The 12,082-nt window shown below is 38.7% G+C and overlaps 1 protein-coding gene and 1 pseudogene across 7 annotated transcripts in view; both read right to left on the bottom strand.

The window, feature by feature from the left end:
* Positions 1–12,082, bottom strand: part of ITSN2 (intersectin 2) — a 115,463-nt gene that overhangs the window by 99,181 nt on the left and 4,200 nt on the right. The window lies entirely within an intron of this gene.
* On the bottom strand, positions 2,181–3,275 carry LOC308422882 (pleckstrin homology domain-containing family A member 1-like; annotated as a pseudogene). The gene has a single exon. The product of its transcript is annotated as a pleckstrin homology domain-containing family A member 1-like (transcript).

The raw sequence follows: 12,082 nt of genomic DNA, 5'->3' as shown, positions 1-12,082 counted from the left end.
ATCTAGACACTAACTTCAGTATATAATCAGTATAAAGTGTATAAGACCTTTTCATATTCCAGTACATATTAATTTTTTCTTTTTTAATGTAGCAAATAATATAGTATTTAAAGTAACTGTTGACACATCAGCTATGATATATTTTCAAAAAATATCCTTTAAAATAATTAAATAATTTCCATAAGCTTACAAAAGAATTGAGATAAATATTAGGAGATCCTGATAATCACTAGAACATATTCCTATGTTTTTAAATAAGTGTAACTCTATATAAAAAGTCCAAAAATAGAGCTAATATTTACCACCATGAAATATTACCTAACTACCAATGCCAAAATATGATAAAATGAATGTGCATTGTGGAGGCAGTGCCAGAGAAAACAGTGCCAGACTTATCAATCCTGCCAAGAGTCTGTACAAGGGTCCCTAGGTATGTCCATGAGAAAGGAACTTCTGAGAGACTGGATAATGAATATGGCAGCAGAAGGCAGTAACTATATAGTGACTTTGTTATTCTATGGCTTTCTAATGCAAGAGCACAAGAGAAAACTACACAGAACTCTAACATATTAGACTATGAATAGAAAAGGTGAGCTGTACTTTCTTGTGCTGGGCAACTAAGTAGAACATCTTAACCTACACCACTGTAGCAAATCTTTCATCCTCCAGCAAGTAGTCTTAAAACAAAAAAAGGCAAAACACTAATACCCAGGATTCTAAAACACAAGTCCAAGACTGGAAATACCACAGAGCAGCAGCCTGGGGAAAGCAAACACTTAAGATGCTGCCATAAAACAGTACTTACTCAAACCAGTCTATCACTCAACACCAGAGACTGGGTTCTTCGGAGAGGAGCTTCTAGTAATGATATCCCCACAGTTCAATGCATACTCAAAACTCATTTTCAAGATATAAATATTATACAGGCTGTTGAACACCAACATTCTGGCATCTGTTATAAAATGCTATCCTATTTAGCATATCAAACTACGCTACTAAAATTAATTTATTCGGGCATTTAAAGCCAATCATGTAGAACTCTGGGGTACAATCCTAAGTGAGATGAGGAGACACAGGCACTTGATAGGTTAGTAATGATGACAACGTAGAGGCCACAATAAGTTCATGACTAAGGACCGTTTGACATAGCATGAACTCAGGTCTGTGCTGATCCAAATTCAGAAATAAGATCTATTTACAAAACTTTGATAAAAAAAATCAGATCTTCCCAAAATTTATAACCAAATAATTTTTACTGAAATAAAATACTGACTTTTGAAAAACAAGTGTTTCAAGCTGTAAATTGGTGACACAGCCCTATAATTTGGGAGGCAACAGAAGCAGAAGGATTGACACAAGTGCAGCCTGGTCTACAAAGTTTGTTCCATGACAGCCATGGCAACACAGTGAAATCCAGTCACCAAAATAAAAATTTAAAAAGTACCCTCCCCAGAAAAGAAAAAAAAAATCTTAGCTATAGCTAACCTCCAAACTCTCCCTTCTGCTGGCCCTGCTCAACTCCCACCTGCACCAATAGTAAAATCTTCTATGCAAAATTTTCCACTCACCTGGACAGCCAGAATATCATTAATGGTTAGAATTTCTAAATAGTCCACATTGTGGTATAAATTCTGCAACACCACAGACATCGTGAATTTAGGATTTGTCTGGGAATGTCCCACTTGATAATGTTAGCTGATAAGAATGTGTAAACATTGAATATTTCATAGGGAGTCATATTAGCATGTTTAAATGGTCAAAATAATAAGAAATTTTAATGTTTTAAATTGTTATTTAACATTTCAATGTCACTAAGAGAAAGAAAATCACACACGCGTTTTTATAACCCAAACATGTAAAACTTCAGAAAGTCAATATGGACACAGCTTTTTTTCTTCCTTTCTTAAAGAAAGAACTTAGGATGACTTGGTCACTCCCTAGATTCTAGGTTTGGCAGCTTTCAGACCACCCTCGAGGCAGTATAGCATATGCACTGAAAACATTCACCCTCTATCATCTTTGGAGAGAAGCCTCATGGAAGGACACTGAGGGCGAGTGGTGCAGGCAGCCTGCATGCTCACACATCGCGACGGGCAGGCTGGCGTCATCTAAGTCCACTGGCTCACCATCTTCTCCCTGAGGGCCGTTTTTACTCTGAGGTCTGAGCAGAGCATGTTCAGTCACTTTGGAAGCTGGTTCTCTTGGAGAGACAGTCTGGACCTTGAAGTTCCCTGACTTGACCTTGGCAAGAGATTCATAAAATCCTCACTTCTCCATGGTTTAGCTTGGGACCAGAGAGTGGCTGAGAGAGGCTGTGGAATGTGAGGTGGCTGCTGCTGCCCTGGCAGGATAGACAGTGTATTTGGATTCTGAAGGACAGCTGGCATGCTCAGAAGATGATAATCTGCCCACTCCCCGCTGTGCTACGATAGTGCCAGAGACTGCTTTAATCCAACTGTGCAACTCTTCAGGAATATCAGCGTGCACATAAAGAGTCTGAGACATCATTATAATTCAAGCAGGCTGTCCTTCATCATTATGTCACTTTGCTTGCCTCCTGGACTTTATGAACTTCTTTAAGTGGTATTACCCGCAGAGGCTCCTTTTCCAATTCAGATTTGAAGTAGCCTATTGTGTTTTCATCCAATTGAAAATATCTTTCTCTTCCAGTTTTTCATCACTGCTCCTAGTTTCACACAATACTTTTGATAACTGCACTGTCTAGAGGTGGCTTAGGAGCAAAAGAAGGAAGATGGCTTTGTGACCATTTCAAATAGTTCCTGTAAACACTCTCACCACATTCATTTACTTCTTTCTGCGTTGGAGTGATGATGGGTACCACCAACAATCAGTTCTGTAAGACACTTGCTTCTTGCCACAGTCAACTCAGGTTCTCAGAGGCTGGTTGTGAGTCTGACTGCTTTGGTACTGTAATTTTTACAGCTTTGTTCAAGACATTTACCCACTCCACTAAGTCCCGTTGGTCATTAGCTTGTAGAAAGTATTTTCTCATTCCGGCATTCATAACAAAACAGAACTCTACCTTTGGCCTTAACTTAACTGCTTCGCTGATCTTTGAAATGTAGTTAACTTTACGTTTAATGGCTCCAACTCATGATGATCCAGAAGGCAGGTTCTGTGGATTATCCACGTATCATACAAAGCTGACTTCTCTGGTATCCAGGATGAAATACTGTCAAAGAAATTTCCCACTGTTCTCATTTTCTTCAATGTCTAGAAAACCACAGATGTGATTGTCAATCCACATAAGGCATTTCTGGGCTTGAACATTATACTTGGCCTCTGCCCAGAGCATCCACACCACTGTGGTCCGGGCTCCTTCAGGCACCCAGCTGCCGGGAGTGGTGCCCATGACGACACGCCCGCACACTCATATTATTTTATAATTATATTAGTCTAAGGGTAGTGGGAAAACAACCAACTCAAGACAATGCCAATGATGCAGTGTCTATCCACATGTGGGCATATGTAATACAAAGTTTTCAATGCTGGCAAACATTGTACAGATGATATTCTTTTAAGAAACTAGTCTTCAGTAAGACCTAAATAATTTTAGTTTATAAACTCTAAGTTTCAATAATCCTTGGTAAGTTAAATTCTTAATAAATAGTAATGCACAAATACCAAAGATATTTGGGAGGAGGTGGAAGAACAGTAGCCCTGAGAACTATCAAGATGAATTGCATATTTAGTTGAATATCCATCAGGAAAAGGCTCATGACTTGGTATCTTGGACCATAATGGAGACCAATATATAACCCAATAATTTTCAGTAATTATTTTCATTATGATTCTGCGTAGTGCCTCACCAGTAGTACAAAATATACTCTGCTAAAGTAGAACCTTCATATGCTGCTTGTGGGAATACATTTTCACTGCTTTAGAAAACTATGTGGAGGGGCTGGGGATTTAGCTCAGTGGTAGAGCGCTTGCTTGCCTAGTAAACGCAAGGCCCTGGGTTCAGTCCTCAGCTCAGAAAATAAAAGATGAGGGGAGGGGAGAAAACAATATGGAAGCTCCTTAAAAGGTTGTCATACAGATCAGCAATTCAACTCTAAGGATGAGCTTAAAAGAAACGAAACAAACATGTCCACACAAAAACCTGTACATAACTTCTTATAGTACCTCTAGTCACAGTAGCTAAGAAGGTACAAATAACCCAAATGTTGATCAAAAAAGGATAAGCAAATGTAGTCTACACATATAAAAAAGACTATTTGGACATTAAAAGGAACAAAATGAGATCCTTTTCCTTCTTTCTTCCCCAGCAAGTTAGATAAGTGGTAGCTTGACACAGTCTAGAATCATCTGAGACATCAGCCTCTGAGCATGTCTGTGGAGGATTATCTTGCTGATTAAGACTTACTGAAAATATAAAGGCTGTGTGTATCTTTTATCCAGGAACTCAATAACGAAAGGTGGGGTAGAAACCTGGGGCCAGGATTTTAAATAATTTACTACTACATGTGGTACCTTAACATTGGGCAAAAACTCACTTCTGGAAGCAGGTGAAGGAACATGGGCAATAGAGGAGCAGAGGGAACCAACCTGAGGAAGAAAGGGAATCAGCTAGAGGGAGGGGCACAGGACAGGACAGTGGGCCGAAACAAAGACAAACTATATAATGACATGCATGAAGATCGTATGATGAAACTCATTACTTTGTATTTCAACTAAAAATTAATTTTAGAAATATGATGACCCCAGAGACACTTTAATACACAACAAAGATATATGCACCACAATGTTCATAGCGGCTCTATTTATAATAGCCAGAAGCTGGAAGGAACCCAGATGTCCTTCAGAAGATGAATGGATACAAAAATTGTGGTACATATACACAATGGAATACTACTCAGCCACCAGAAACAATGACTTAACCAAATTCTTAAGAAAATGGCTGCATCTAGAGAATATCATCCTGAGTGAGATAACCCAGTCACAAAAGAACAGACATAATATGCAGTCACTGATAGTGGGATGCTAACCCCAGAGGCTTGCACTCCCCCAGAAACAACTCACAGACTGTATGAAGTCCAAAAAATAAAGAAAACAAAAAAATATACATATATTTACAAAACAAGAAGACTTTGACTATTTCCATGTTGCGTTTTGTTTTGCATGTACTCTACGCTTATTGTAACTATTAGGTTTTCAATGCATACTGTCAAGCCCTTGAAAAAAATCAAGTACTGACTAAAAAAATAAAAAATAAATAAATAAATAAATAAAAGAAATATGATGAAGATGCCAAACCCTATACTACATGTTTTAACATGTTACCATGGTTACCTTATTATCACTGATGCCATCATTTCAACATACTAGGAGTTTCAGGCTCACATATATTCACCAACCTTGAGGCTAACCCAAGATAAATCAACTTTTAAGGCTTGTTTTGACTCGTGTAATGACATTTTAAAGGAGAATTCTCTAAACAGTTTCATAAGCCACTTGTAAATACTCAAAACAAAAATTTTAATTAAATTATAATTATTTCGTAAAAGAGAATATGCAATTGCTCCAGTCTGCTCTCTCATTCAGAGCAGCAGATCCTCAATAAACTTATCCAAAGATAAGACTGACACGAACTGTGATATTAACTACATATTACCTCATCATCTATATAGCCCTAAGCATAAAATACTATATAAAATATCTTTTAGCCAGGTGATGGTGGTAAACACTTTTAATCCCAGCACTAGGGAGGCAGAGGCAGAGGCAGAAGCAGATAGATCTCTGTGAGTTCAAGAACAGCCTGGTCTACAGAGTTCCAGGATAACCAAGGTTATACACAGAGAAACCCTGTCTTGGGGTGGAGAGGTGATACAAGTTTTCCTACTTAGCTTTGACTGTCTGTCCTAGAACTTGCTGTGTAGACCAGGCTGGCTTTGAACCTATAAAGATCTGCCGGCCTCTGCTTCCCGGGTGCTGGAATTAAAGAAAAGAAAATGAGGGCTTAATGACACGGTTACACTTACAAAGCTAACAGCCTAAATCCTAAACAACAAAATCTGTGTTCTCAATTTCAGCTGCTGGGCACACATACAGGCATGCACACACGCTCATGGAACTAACTCTAAAAACGAGTATAGCTGGGAGATGGACTTGAAATATATTTTTAACTTACTAGATTTCAGCAATTGGCATGTACTACTTTCATAAAGATAAAAAATATCGGCCAGGTGATGTGGTGTAGGCCTGCAATCCAAGTATTTGAGAGACAGGGGAAGGAGGATTCTGGAAAATTCAAAGTTAGCCTGATCTATACGGCAAGTTCTTTCTTGGCCTTTCTCAAAAGTACAAAAATGAAAACCAAACAAAAAAAAATTAAGCTACCTACTGAGAAGTAAAGTTAAATTTAATTAGTTTAAAAACTTGGAAAAGTATTTCTAGCAAATGATATAAGCTATACTGTTACCATAGATAACAGTTCTTACCCTCGTTCAAGGCCAGCCATTGGTATATCTCAAAACTAAGCTAGTAAGTTAAGAGTAGAATGTCTTTCAGCCCAGATAGCAAAGCATAAATCAGAAGCATCATCAGGGCTGGTGAGAAAGAGCTGAGGTCTATGCGAAAGCACTACTGAAAACAGACTGGAGGGAGGCTACAGAGGCAAGAGCACTGGGGTTTCTCTGGGACTTCTGACAAAGGCTGTGAGTTCTCCAGACTCCCTTCAGAGTCTTAGAAAGGTGATGTCAGGACTCTCCAAGTTCTTCACTGTTAGTAAAGGTCCAAGTCAGAAGACAAATCAACGCCTGTTCTATAAGACTCAATATAAAAAAGTATGCTGGGTCAGTTGGCTGGAGCAGTGTGTGCCCATGATCACTCCTACTACGAAGGTGCCAGAAGAGGTGGGGCTGGGGGACTCACTTGTAGCCAGGAGTTTGAAAACCTGAGCAACACAATAAGACCCTTTCTAAAACAAACAGAACAAAATAAAAACAAGCAACAAAAATCCCCACAAAACTAAAAAAACCTTACCCACAAATACTACTGGAGCAAACAGGTCCATACTCATTAAGCTCTCCCTCCCAGAAACAAGGTTCACAATACTCAAAACCATTCTCAGCAGCTCATGGCACACATAATGGGCAACCAGCACTGTGTTTTCCCTTTGGTTTAGTCACTGGACTTCTGCTGTTTTCCCCACTAGCTTTCAGACAAATTTCAGGTTCCTACTTCCTATACTTGGAGGGTTTTTTTTTTTTTTTTTTACAGCATCCCGAGAAGGTAGTACTGTTATTAACCCCTTTGACATTGCCTTATAGGGGGGGTAGCGCTGTGTAGCCCTGCTGACCTTGAAATTTCAGAGATCCACCTGCCTTTGACTGGAAGGGAGAGGAAGCATGTAAGTGTGTGTCTTTCACTTCTTGACACCATCAGTCACCATCAGCACCTTTAATTCAAGTTAGTGTTTTTGCCCAGTCATTAAGTGTATAAGAAAAGGGAATGAAACAGAAAAATGCACCAAAACTTAGAATCCCATATAAGTGCTGTGGGAATGAAAAGCAGATGAATACCTCGCTTTGAGTGAGAAACTAGAACGCTATTAGATGAGCAATCCCAGGGGAAATGACTTCTAAATTGAGTAACCAGTACTAAACAATAGGTTTCAGAGAGCAGGTTACTAGGTACAGGGTAAATTTTAGGACTGAGAGCAGAAATTAGCAAAGGCACAGAGGAAAAATCTAGACTTTAAAAGATGATGTCAAGGTACACGCCTCTAAACCTAGCACTTGGTAGGCAGGTTTCAGGCCAGCAGAGCTACGCATGAGAATCTGCCTCAAAAAAAAAAAAAAAAAAAAAAGTTTAAGGAGCTAATAACAGCACTACCTTCTAGGGAAGGATGTAAAATTAAATAAATTAAATAAAATTAAATGTTACTGAATGGACAACATTTAGCATATACAACAAACATGTACTTGAGAAGTGCTAAAGAAATACTATTTATCATCATTATAATTTTTCTTAAATCCATAAACAAAGCTAAAAAGCAAACGTAGAAAAATATATAACTACGTGGAAGATATACTATTCTTAACATACAAAGAGTTCTTATGAACCGAGAGGGCTGCTAATGTACACAGAGCATCAGGCTTGTGCCCTAACACCCCATGAAGCAGTGGCAGTGCATTCGTCTGTAATCCTGGTGCTCAGGAGGTGGAGGCAGGTGGGTCAGAAGTCTCATCACCTCTGTTATCCTAGGCAACATATACATAGTACATTTAAGGCTAGTCTGTCATATATAAGACTCTTAAAAGACATTAGGGGGAAAAAGAGCAGAAGGGAAAGGAAGGAACAAAAGAACAACAACAAAAAGAAAACAACAACAAAGCAAAACAAAGTGCGCATGCTAATGAAATAGGAAAGAAACAAGTGAGCATCTTTCAAGAAAAACAGAAAAAGAATAATCTGATAATAACACTCAGAGATAGAAAAAGTAGTTTTAGTAAGTTAGCATATGTTTAAAAGGCAGTGCTTTCAAGCATGTCAGGAAATAAGACATTTCATTCAGACATTGATACCAATGAATTTCCCTGTAAGGTAATCTGATATGTTTACATGGGCATTAAGAAGTGCCCACTGGTCTCTCGCCCTTGTCCCCCCCACTTGTCCCTCCTCTCCCCATTCCCTTCCTCCCTCTCTCTCCACATGCTCATGTCCAGCCTCTACTTCTCTAATCCTCTCTCCTCTCTTCTCTGTCTCTGCCCCAAGACCTTCTTAACTCCCCTCCTCATGCCCTGAATAAGCTCTATTCTATACTAAAAAAAAAAAAAAGAAGTGCCCATATGCTCTTCTCCTCCCCTCTGTGTGCAAACCCCTTTCTCTCTTTCTCCCCCCCCCCTTCCCCAGGCAACTTCCCTGGCCTTGGTCCTTGGGGCCAGTGAACTTGCCCACCAGAGAGAAGCTTCCCAATAAACCTGCCTTTAATATAATCTTTAAAAAAAAGAGTTTCCATACCTTTTGATCCAATGTCTACTACTTGGAATTTATCTTGGGGAAATGCTCATCATCATGAACACAAACACAGCTACAGCGATGCAAGCTACAGCATCACATAAAGAAAGACTATACACTACCTTAATCTACAGAAGCGATATAAGATGCTGATTATAAGCTGAAGATCAACGTCAAACTCACACCCTAGGTCTCTCACTGGTTGTATGACTCTGAGGAAATTATTATACTTGCTCAAATTCCTCAACTATGAAGTTCTGATAGAGATGCTAACGACTAAATAAATTTATGTAAAGTGTCCTCAAAATAACTAAGACACAACTACTGCTCTACAAATGTTCAATATTACTAATATTCAGTAGTCGGGACACACTATTTACCGATAGTGTACTGTGAATAACCACATAGTAAAAATAGAGTCATGTTTTGATAAATATCAGTAAGCTAAGAAGAAAAATTACGGAACAGGAACTGACCATGTAGTTCAATGGAAAAGCACTTGCCTAACATGCTCGGTGTAGCATAGCAGAAAAAGAAAGCATTAAATTATAACAATATAACAGGTGCATTATCTGTAAAGACAAAAGTCTAGGAGAGCTACCAAAACATGAGCAAAGGCTACATCAAGAAAGTCCCATGGTCTTTGTATTTCCCTAGAGTGTCCCAATTTTCTTCACAGAACATTTATTATTCATCATAATAAAAATAGTACATATAAAAAGTCAATAAAATTTTAAACCAAACAATACTTTTAGGAAACAGTACTTTCAGGAAAAATCAAATTAAGTACCCATTCTAAACAATTTGGAAAATCTCTGCTTTAAGCATACACTATGTCAGGGAAGGTTTTTACTCATTTCCGTAATAAGAAATAAAGAGTCTGCTAGTTACAAACCAAATAGACAACAACAATAATAACAATAACAACAATCATAAAACCACCTTAAACATGGTATCCTAAAATATGAATAACTTACTTACACTAAGGCTATTATGAATTTACTTGTAAATGTACACTATGGATTTGAGGGGGTCTGGAGTTTCTTGATAATTTTGAAGATAGCAATGTTACTTCTTCTGATTTCTCCACACACATACATACACCTCAGACACACATTTTCTGTCTTAGTTTTTCCATAGTACTTGACAATTTCTAAATTCAAGATATTTATTGTCTTTATTCTCTTTCCCTGAATTTAAGAGCCACTATGGCAAGGCAGGGTTGTATATTTTATTCACTGGTTATGTAAGTAATATATTAGACATTTCTTGCAGAAATCATGCAATATTTATGAAATGAAAGAATGAACTCTATCCTATGAATTATGAGTAACTTCTGTCCTCAACTTTCAAAGACAGAAACCAGAGGCTGGGAACAAAGAAAGGAATGGGCTATGGAATAAGGAGACAGATGAAGAGGAGTTTCAGCAGTGAGGAGCTGAGAGTGCTGCAGATCAGGTCCTCCCTCACATGCCACACAAACCAGAAAGCCCAGGTCTGGGAGCTATCAGAAACTTCAGGTTACCCAAATCTACTCCAGATGTTCTTACACCTCAATCATCCACACTACGCCGTTCTCTGAACCTGTGCAACCCTGTAAGTCAGAATCACTGGGATGAAGAGAGGAGGGCAAGGAAAACTCCAGTACAGGCAGGTTGTCTCCACAGTAAGACAAAAACTATGTATAGGCATTTTACTAAAAAACTAGCAATGGAAAACCTAAAATGTGAAAATTTTTCTCTATCACTTGGGTTTTCAGATCTTTTTGTGACGGTGAATGTGCTCTTTTTTTTATTTTTAAAATTTTGACATTTATGTATTTACATTTCAAATGCTATCCTCTTTCCTGGTTCCTCCCTCTCCTACTCTCATTCCCCCTTCCCCTGCTTCTATGACGATGGTCCCCCCCCCCACTTCCTCCCACCTCCCCGCTCAAGTAATACTACTTTGTATTCCTAAGTGACTCAGACCATTCTTGGCAAATACAGTGTTAATACTGAAGGTTAAGTTGACAAAATCTCTAACAGCCTAGGAGGTAAGTCTGTGGACACAGCTATGCAGGGTTATCTAGATTAGGTTACCCTTAGTGGGAAGATCCACCCTTAGTGTGGACTGCTAGTCCATGGACTGCACGCAGTGCAAACAGCCAGGAGAGCACGGCATCCATCTGCCTCCTGACTACAGATGCACCGTGACTGACCACCCGTCTCACTCTCCTGCAGTGATGGACTATACCCTCAAACCATGTGCCACAACCTTCCTCAAGACGCTTCTCATCAAATATTTTGTCAGCAACAAGAAAAGTAAATAATGGAAAATTGTCACTAATCTTTGAAGTAATCACTTATAATCCCTAAGGATTACTTCATGAATACTAAAAAGCAATGCCACCAAATGCTACATAAATTATGAGATTCATTAATATTAATTTCTTATATTAAAGCAGTCATTTGACAAATGCACAAACATATTAGATGGAGAGAAAGGAGGACAGAGAACAGCGGGAAGAAAATGGCAAAGTAACCCATGCCTGCTCCTGCCCTGATGACCAGTACAAAGCCTTGTCTATTTGGATCTCTCACTTGTCTCTGTTCTCTCTCAACGCCAGCCTCTTCCAAGTTAAGTCTACTTCACACTGCAAAGAATTTAACCATCTGAACCCAAAGGCCCTGAACTGATGATCCAAAGTACCAGAAATGAAGAGAACTAAAGGAAGACTCTCAGTTTGAACTGAAGGTCAGACCTTGCAATTTTTTAGCCTTCTCATGTGGCTCATTTTGATGCTGATTAAAAACTGAGTGCCAAAAGAAAAGGCTATTTTCTATAGTCATTAGAATAAATTACAAACCAGAAATAGAGAGAGGGAGAGAGAGAGACTCAGAGGGAAGGACAGACTAATTAGCTTCTCATGAAAGCAAGCTGGCTGGAATGACAACAGGTAACATTTACGGGGCACTGATGCTAAGCGCAGTCACTAAGCACTTTATATGATATACAACATATGAAATGGGTACTATTACTATCCCCCTTTTACAGAGGAAGAAGAAGCAGAAATTAGAGAATTAAAGAAATTTTCTTAATACAACTATTTGGAGTTAAG

This window comes from Micromys minutus (assembly GCF_963924665.1).
Source record: "Micromys minutus genome assembly, chromosome: 1".
NCBI classification, from domain to species: Eukaryota; Metazoa; Chordata; class Mammalia; order Rodentia; family Muridae; genus Micromys; species Micromys minutus.
Note: the sequence above shows the minus strand (reverse complement) of the source record. Positions and strands in the feature narration are given on the sequence as shown.